Source organism: Euprymna scolopes, chromosome 14 (assembly GCF_053919585.1).
Source record: "Euprymna scolopes isolate OS-2025 chromosome 14, ASM5391958v1, whole genome shotgun sequence".
Classification (NCBI taxonomy): Eukaryota; Metazoa; Mollusca; class Cephalopoda; order Sepiida; family Sepiolidae; genus Euprymna; species Euprymna scolopes.
The window spans coordinates 22,378,301-22,388,629 of record NC_136495.1 but is presented as its reverse complement, the minus strand read 5'-3'; positions in this window follow the sequence as shown (position 1 = coordinate 22,388,629).

The following is a 10,329-nucleotide window of genomic DNA, read 5'->3' as shown; positions in this document are numbered from 1 at the left end:
CACTTAGTCCCACGCGAGCCGTTTTTATGGTCAGAAGAACTCTACTCGATAACGAATAGCCTATGCAAGAATATAGAAGAGCTAGGACCACCTTTCTTTCTACTATAGAAGACAGAAGAACTTTATTTAAGTAGTATACTTAATATATGCAATCACCGTACGCTTGCTTGTATTTAAGTGTCCTCCATGATACCCATACCATACCAAACCACTGCACGTGGCTCATAATTTGACTGGCACTATATTTGTAACTGCAATATACATAATCCCAGCTGTGATGCTAGGGCTAATTTTCTGAATAGATGCAACACTCTGCGCCTGACCTTAATGACTACAATTCCAAATCCCAACGAACTAGCTGTCCCTATAACTGGGAGGGAAAAACCTAATAGCTAGCTACGAAATCTTATACATTTTACCTCCAAGACGATTGCGTTTGTCTTATCTGCATGCATAAAAAAAAAAAAAAAAAATTTCCTCCCTTCTTCAAACTAAACCTTACCTGTAACTCAAAAATCCTAATGGAAATCCATCTGTAAATAAATAACCCCTCTTCTCTTGAATGCTAACAATCTACTCCTTCCAACCTATCCGCCACTAAACTCCCACATTGCTCCGCATCTGTAGTGGAATCGCTAACTTCCAGCCCCTAATCCCTCACATGCAAACTGTTTTAATAGCCATCACTAAACATCTATACATTTCTACCTCTAAGGCATGCATTACAGCTCATTCCTATCCAGTAAGGGACTTAACAGCCTATGCACACAAAGGCAGGTACTTAACAGCCAAAGTACCCAGAAACAAAGCGATATGCACTACACAACTGTCTCCTCGAGTTTTGCAACGATTAATTACGTTATTGAAACGACACTCCTTGTTATGCAAAACGCCCCATGACTCTTACTAAAAAATACCTACAACTTCAACTCTATTCGCACCTACTGAAAACCTGCCCATATATCTATTCACCTAATTACGCATGACTCAAAACTTGCTGTCTTATTCATGCTATATTGCACTTAATCTTAACCCTCCTATCATCTAAAATAGCTCGGGCACAACTCGTAGCTCAATTCTTAATACCTACTCATACTGTAACACTATACTAGACCTAAGCTAACATTAATAAAATAAAAAAAAGGGTAAGACTAAAATCACATTATCTCCTCCCTAACAAGCCCTCTTACAAACATAGACGCTTACACTGCATGAACTTCACCCACCCCCTTTATCCATTAACAAGTAAATAGCATGTCCCTAAATCACTTTGAGGAGTGTAACTAATCAGTAGAGATATAATCCCCCACAAACTAACCCAGTAACACTAACAACGCGGGGTCGCAGAAATACCTGGATTAGAACCTAGGCGCGGAGAAAACCCTCTCAGGGCTGACGGACCCAGTAGGTCTTCCCAGATCATCCGTCTAGGAGAAGGAAAACTCTGAAACTAAACCAAAGGGGAGAGAGGCCTCTTCAGTCTTGGATGACAACCTTCCTAGAGCTGGTGACTCAGACAAATTCACCGGTTTGCAAACCTAAATTGCTTAAGGAGTAGATAGGCTCTGTCTATCGCCCGGCTTCCATACTCCTTCTTTGCCTATTAGTCAAGCGCAGAGACACTATCTCAGTGATTCGACAGAAACACCCAGCGGTAGATCTTGTTTCCTGGCTAGGGCAATGAACGCCGTTCTTCCCCATTCCCAGCATGCCTCACCCCTAAAACTGAACATTTGGGAGTGCTTGAGTATAAGATATGCCTGAGCGATTAGATTGGGTTGACCTTCTTCTAAAGGGTTGAGGGTACCGGATTGACAGTTCCTGGCTGCTGTTCCCGACTGGTAGTACAGGAGCCCTAACTCTTTGGTAGCGCTTAGAGCGGCTGCTCCATCAACAGTTGAATAATATCGGGTTGTTTGCAGTGCCATGATGCGCATGGAAAGGGACCCTGCACTCATCCCCGGTGGGCTTTCCTGAGGCCACAATCCTAATTGGAGAAAGGTCAGCTGATGGTCTACTTGTGATGCATGTCTGAAGCTCCGCATAACCTCTTGTTTAGCTCCCCCTTACCGAAACTCTTTAAAAAAAAATATGACGACAGTACAATCTAAAAATAAGCTTAAACCAGGATTAGGGACAAACAAATTCAACTTGCCTCCTCCCTTGAGGCTCTCATTCACAAATATCCGTGGGCTTAGAACTAACTTAGCTGATGTTGAAGCATTTCTCTTAACAAATACCCCGGATATCTTAGCACTAAGTGAGACTAACCTACACTCCTCCATTCCCTCTAACCACTTTAACATGCCTGGATATCTCCCACTCTGCCGTAAGGACTCTGACAGACATATGCACGGACTTGGAGTTTACATTCGTAATACCCTTCCCTTGACTAGAGAAACAAACCTAGAAACAGATGATCAAGCCTTTATGTGCTTTAGACTAAACGTGCAACACAGTATTGGCTACTATTATTTTCTCTACCGCTCTCCCTCGACTCAGGACTGCTCCATAATAAACAAAGTATCTGACAGCATAGACACGGCACTGTCCCTCGACACTAGCGCACAAATACATGTGTTTGGTGACTTTAATGTCCACCACAAAAACTGGCTTGGATTCTCTACTCACACAGATGCAGCGGGCAGCACAACCCATAGCTTCGCTATATCTCACTCCCTATCACAAATTGTTACGTTTCCAACCCGTTTCCCTGACCAGGAAGAACAACACGCATCACTTCTAGATCTGTTTTTGACCACAGTTCCCGATGACTGCATAACGAAGGCCCACAGCCCACTCGGGAACGCTGATCATGCAGTGATAATGGTTGAAATCGCCCTAAACTCTAGACCCAAAACTGAAGAGCCAGTGCTCAAAACAACGAGATATTATAATAAGGCTGACTGGGAAGCCATCAGGGAACTAATTAGAGATGCTCCATGGAAAAATATTTTCTCTCTCCCTGCTGAACAATGTGCAAACGAGAACACTGACTGGTTCAAAACTGCAATCGAAGCGCATGTTCCCATGCGGAAATTTTATAGTAAGCCCCACTCTCCCCAATGGTTTACGTCGACTTGTGCAACTGCCATTACTCAAAAGCAGCATGCATACCGTAGGTTTAACCGACATAAGTCCAGTTCAAACAGACTGAAGTATATAGAAGCTAGAAATAACGTTAAGAAAGAAATAGCGACAGCTAAGAGAGAATTTACGGAAACCACTAAAAAGCGCATCGAAGCACAAAAACTAGGAACTCGAGACTTCTGGAAAATCTACAACAGTGTAGTAAATAATGGGCAATCAACAATTCCCCCACTAACCAACAATCACGAGGTTGTCTCCTCAGCAACCGACAAGGCTAACATGCTTGCCAGTCGGTTTGCCTCAAACTCCACACTGGACCCTTCCAACCACCCCCTACCTGACTTTCCTATGCAGACAGACGCCACACTAGACGATCTGAAAACCACCCCTGCTCAGGTGCATGCTATCATAAAAAACCTTGACACCTCAAAAGCATGTGGACCCGATCTTATCCCAGCTGTGCTATTAAAAAAGTGCTCAGCCGAAGTAGCTCCAGTTCTCTCCAAACTCTACAACAAATGTCTTAATGAAGCTTGCTTTCCGGGCTGTTGGAAAACTGCTTCTGTTGTACCAGTATTCAAGAATTCTGGCGAAAGGACAGACCCATCAAATTATCGCCCCATTAGCCTCCTCCCACTTTTTGCCAAAATATTTGAGACCATAATTAACCATGCTCTAGTCCATCATCTTACAGATGCTAAACTACTGACTGACAAACAATATGGATTTAGACAAGCCCGTTCCACAGCAGACATCCTCACTGTGATCTCTGAATGTATATACCATTCACTGGACAAAGCGGGGGAAGGCAGAGCGGTAGCTCTAGATATATCTAAGGCTTTTGACAGGGTATGGCATGAGGTCTCCTCAGTAAAATCAGATCATACGGTATCACTGATAGAATACTTAACATAATTAAATCCTTCTTAGATAAGAGAAAAATCCAGGTAGTCCTCGACGGTCGCACATCTAAACAATATGATATAAATGCGGGAGTGCCCCAGGGTTCTATCCTTGGACCTCTATTGTTCCTGATATTCATAAATGACCTCCCCGACAACATTGCCTCTGAGATGGGTATATATGCTGATGACACTACACTCTATGGCAGACACGACAGGAAGACGAATGAACACATTTCTAAAGAAATGGCAGAAACACTAGAGGAAGACCTCCAATCTGTAGTGGAATGGGGACAAAATGGTTGGTCGCGTTCAATGCTGCCAAGACTAAACTAGTTTCATTCAATAATTACAAGAAACCTTTTCTACCACCCATAGCAATGGCCAACGACTCTTTATCTGAGAGTCCATCTTTCAAACTCCTTGGCCTAACGTTCACAGGAAACATGAGTTGGAACAATTACATTGAAGGCATTGCCAGGGCCGCTGCAAGAAAGGTAGGCTCTCTCTACCGTGCTAGAAAACTACTAACACCCGAAAGTATCCTGTACCTCTATAAGGCCACTATTCGCCCATGTATGGAGTATTGCTGCCACATCTGGGCTGGTGCATCTGCTACTAGTCTCTCGGTCCTTGACAAGGTTCAAAAGAGAGTCGCAAACCTGATAGGCCCTGAACTGGCATCTAAGCTTCAGCCTCTGTCCCATCGACGAAATGTTGCATCCCTCTGCCTTTTCTACAAGTATTTTAGTGGTGAATGCTCTGACGAACTGCAATCACTTGTGCCCCCACGACGCGAGCACCCTCGACAAACCCGACAGGCTACTAGATCCCACCCCCACACTGTAGAGATCCCTAGATGTAAAAGATCTTTTTACTCCAATAGTTTCTTCCCCAGAACCGCAAGACTCTGGAATTCCATTCCAGGTCCCTGCTTCCCCAACAGTACTGACGTGCAGAAGTTCAAGTGTAACGTGAACCGACACCTTGCTGCCCAAATCCCTACATAGTACCCCAGTAGTTGTTTCCCCTGATAGTAGCCCCCTACACCAAAGTGGCAATTTGCCTTGTTTGGGGTGAAAATGTAGTAAAAAAAAAAAAAAAAGAATGAAGATGTCATATTACAAAAATTATGCAATTTGATCAAGTACTTTTTTTTTATTCAAAAAAGTCAAAGTTTTATGACTGAGCGAGTCGTAGTGTTTTCGTCAGCCATGACTAAACTCGAGGAAATAAAAAAGGGGGCAACTCAAATCGAAGTTGGGCGATAAAACATCAGCCACATGTTCAATACAGTTTAGTAGCAAAATCGCTAAAAATCGTAAATTTTGATTTTCTTAGTTTTAACCAAAAAATACTTGATCGATTTACGTAATTTGTGGAATATGACATCCTCGTTCTGCAATGAGTACGCACATCATACAGACTTTTCTGTATTTTCTTTATGTTTAAGTGCCACCATAAGGGCCAATCTGAATAAGTACCCAAAAATGTTATTATGTACTTACGTGTATTGTGAGGAAAATCCTTACATAGGTTTTGCTCTTGGCAGAATGGACCCCCCCCCCAAAAAAAAAACAGAATTACAACAGGCTCACCTTTTAAACTTCAACATAAATTTTATTAAAGCAAAAAGATCCAAATTGCAAAAGATGCGTCATCTTTAGCTATCTGCCATGATGGGCTGGTAACATCCCCGAAAGGATAATAGTTCATCTTCGATAAAAGCTGGGCAGAAAACTTCCGCTGACGAAGAACTGTGGAGGTTGAAGAGTTGAGAGAATTCTTCCAAGATGGATACTGCAAGTCAGATAGCCTCAAGGAGTCCTCTGTAGATACTGTCCAATGGCGGACAAGGCAGGTCAAACAGTAGACCTTAATTTCGTCTCTGACAAACATTAATTTGTAATGAAGAAAGTCATTTGATTCACAGAGCACAACAGCATGCAATAATATAATAATTCGCCCAACATAAGGGCATTGGTGTTTGCAAATGATCATGACATTTCAACCCACATTTGGGAATTAGAACGTCTCAAAGTGACAAAGTAAATTTGAGGCTTTGAGACTCGTGTGAGAATTCGAGGCCCATTCCAGCCTGCGTCTTGTTGAATTCTGGCGACCTGAAAAGAGAATTTTGGCGCCAAAAACATCTTCGGCAGTTAGTAATAACATGCAATCTGATTGGTTTAAACAAACTCGTGGGCAGACAAACCGTCCAATAAAGAGTCTGCTTATTTCTGCAGAATTTCTTACAGTGTAGTTTAAAAAAAACAAAAAACAAAAAAACAGTACATCAGAAGTCAAGCAAATTCATCAAATACTTTTTAACACGCACGCACACACACACACACACACACACACACACACATTTTAAAAGCGAAATTTTTTGTCCCCCAATTTTTTGCTTACATTAATATCAATTGCCAACGGGCATAATTCAGAGTTTAAATGTCATGTAGTCATCGTGATAACGCAGGCTAGAAGTCGTTTGATGATCAAATTTTATTTTATTTTTTAAAAACAAATGAAGTACTCACAAAAATACTGACTGAATTTGCATAAATTTAGATGTACAACCCATTTTTTTTTTAACCTAAGAGGTAAGTACATAATAAAGATTTGTTTAATTATTTTATTTTTACATTGAGGCAAAACTGGGCAAGCAACCGATTTTCTTTTTTTAGGTTCAATAAGTATGAATTACAAAACACCGTCATAAAGAGACAAAGGAAAGTGCGGCTATATTTTGATAAAGTTTTTTTTTTATACAAAGATAAACAATGTTGCTAATATCTAATGTCTGTCTATAGATAATGAAATCATCAATTCGGTATGACTTTTGTTTGAGTTATTAATAAAGTACAAAGGTAGGAAAGAGTTATATAAATAACTAGCTGAAGTACCTGCAAACACCAGGGTTTCTCAGCACGATCCCGGGAAGGGAGGTGGGGTCCTTGGAGGTGATGGTGACCTGAGTTTGGGCCATTGTTGAAATGACTTGCCCCTTGTTGATGGAGGTATTTCTCTAGTCCTCTGCAGTTCTAGGATGTCCACACTTCCAAGCCTTATATTCCCCCCTTTGAGGAGCTGTTAGTTTATTGCTAATCGTCTGAGTCGCCACTACAAGGGAATGCCAACAGGGCTGCTCAGGCATTTTTTATTAATTATATTGCACAATCGCCGGATATCTCCTTCATAAACCCAGAAGTAAAGGATTGAACCTGAGTTCAAAGGTAATCACATTTTTAATGAAGCATGTTGGTTTGGTTACTCAACCAATGTAACTAGATTTTACACTTGAATTCACTGTATCAGGACATTAGTCTGTCACTCAGTTAAACACCTCGGTACACACTGTCGAGAATTGACAAATGTTCGGTTTTACTAAATATGTACGACTAAAAATTATGTACGATCAATGTACGACTAATTGCTGCTGCTGCTTATTAAAGCAATTCTGACACAAGCGATCGACTCGGTCCGTCAGTGTGAAATATCGTAAAACAATCTTGTAATAAACAATATAACGAATTTACTCAGAAATTTTTGGCAAATATCTTTTTAAGTTCATAACTAAAAAGATATTTACTAAAGAAAACTCGATTTTTATTAAATATTCCCTTTTACACAAAAAAATGTTGCGACCCTGTTGAACCCCTTGGTACACACCATCGAGAATTGCCAAATGTTTATATGTGACAGAGATAGTTTTTTTTTGCTATCAGTCGGATTTTTTTTCCACGTCATCAAAACCAACATTGTTGAGATGGCTCGTTCTCTGTTGACTGAGGCATGATCTTTTGTCTTGTACAGTTCTAAGAGGTCCACACTCCCAGGATTTACCTTCTTTCCCTTCGAGATGGGGGTTTAGTTTATTGCTAACCTGAAGCACCCCTACTGGGGAATGCCAACGGGGTTGCTAGGCATTTTATTTTTGAAGACCAAAATGGTATTCCTCTAAGGCACTAACTCTTCAAATCGAACTTTCCGACCCTTGTGTCACATCATCCTGTCGTTTGAAGAAGATAAACATTTTACACCGGGTTTCTCAAACCTTTCTCTTCTATGCGCCAGTTCAAATAATGAAATATTTTAAAAGTCATTTCTTTTTTAGTCAGGGTTATGTTTTCTGTGATAGAAGCGTTGACTGAATTTTAAAATTAAATACGTATGAGATGCTGTTTTTTTTAAAGCAATACTTTTTAATCATTGGAATATAAACGTTGTTATTTGCACGACAAGTGCTCGTCTGAATTTCAATCAATGGTTCCACCTTGCTAAACTTTCACCAAAAAGACACTCGTCTAGCTACAGCCACTATCAACAACTTCCCCGACTCTGTCTCTGTGCCTAAATATAAACACAGATTCCATGAACAAAGTTTCTTTCCCACAAGTGCCTCCGTCATGTGGAACTCTGTTTTGCTGGCCTGCTTTCCAGCTGACTACAATATGTTTTTTTTTTTTTTTTTTTTACATGGAGGTCATCACTTATCAAGGCCTGGAAGCTTCTCGGGGATAAGGGTTATTGCGTGTACAGTAATCAATGGGATAGTATCGTAGTAATCGTTAGTATTGGAGATTTGATAAAGTGTTTTACTTAAGGTGGCGGTTCATCAGGAATTTGTTTATGTTGGACTTGAAGACATCCAAGTTTTAGTCAGGTGGTTATCTTCAATTTCTATGTAAGCAAGTTCTTGTTGAGCCGTCTCCTTAAATAATCAAATTATACCCAATTTCCACTACTAACGACTACCATGCTGTTGTCCCAGAGGCCACTGTACACTCATTAACCCTTATCTTTGTAAAATAAATAAGTGCATTATTCAGGTTTATGATGATGACCGATATTGTCTAAGAAATAACTTGGACATTAGACGAAAAAATAAATAAAAAAATTAAAATAAAAATAAACAATTATTTAGCATAAAATTTGAACCCTTAAATATGGTATCAAATATTGAAACTAAAGGCGAGCGTTTATCCACACGGTCACCAATCAATCTAAAATATTAACTTACTTAAACGTTTTATGAGTTTGGTGTAGAGATACAAAATTAAAAATCTGTTTTACCTCTTTGCATAAATCTATCCAAGTGTCTAAAATACATAAAGAAACACAGAAAAGTTCAATTTTCATAAAAAAAAATCAAATATGCACGATAACAAAAAGTTTCCCGTGGAACAGTCGATAGAGGCGTTGAATCTCTATGGTTCCAGGTGAGCATTATCTGAAGATAGCGGTTTCAATCCTACCCAAAAGCAGGCCAGAGGATTAGTTGGCCAAAACGTGGAGAGGCAACAACAATTATGGAAGGCAGCAATTACCGAGGATACATGTACAAAACTCAGCATTCCTATCACCTGAAGAAGGCCAGAGGATGAGTTGACCGAAACATAGTGAAACAACAACTAGGAAGATGAGGATAACAGTTTGCAAAAAAATAAAATAAATAAATACACAAATTACTCGTCTCAAAGGATTCCAATACAAATAATATATAAAGAAAAACAATCTTGACTTATTTTTATATGTTTATTTATTGTTCATTTTCTTACTGGCAGTGTAAAGGTTCAGATTATATGCATGCTGTTCGGTTGTCTAATAATATAAAATATTAAACTCGAAAGAGAGCGCTAAAAATGTCAGCATATTAATTTCTGATATTATTTTAATATACTTTTAATTTGGAGTATGTTTTAAAAAAGTTTTAAAATTTCAGGCATTAGTAAGATGAGGATATCAGATCGAAGTGGCATTTTCTCAATTTACGATTAATTTAGCTCTTAAATCAACCATTTAACTGTGATGCCACAACACACATGCAGACAACTTTGCTGTATATGGTTCTTGTGCGAAATGTTTTTTTACTACTTTTACTAATCTAATGTAATAGGCGCTTTCGCTTTGCAATGATATAATTGTCCATCTCTTAAATTTTTCTTGTTTTAGGATATTTTAAATTTTGATCTTGAATTTTCTTGTTATGTGCTGAATATTTGTTAATCAAACCTATATAAAATCTGTTCCTTATTTAATTCTAAACATTTTTTCTTTTTTTTTAGTGAATTTTAAAATTTTGCATTTGAAGAAAATTAATTAAAAGATTTTGTTTTGAAAATTTAAGATTTTTTTTACTTTTAAGACATTACATGCAATGAGATGGTTGCATAGTGGTAGTGGGAGGAGAAATACAGATAAAAAGATAGAGAGAGTAAGAGACACATATATATCAATAGGGAGTGAAAAAATCTATATACTAAAACTCTGTGCCTGCTTGTCACGATGTTTGCTTCTTACATTATTTGAGGACATATTTTTGTATCTAATAAGA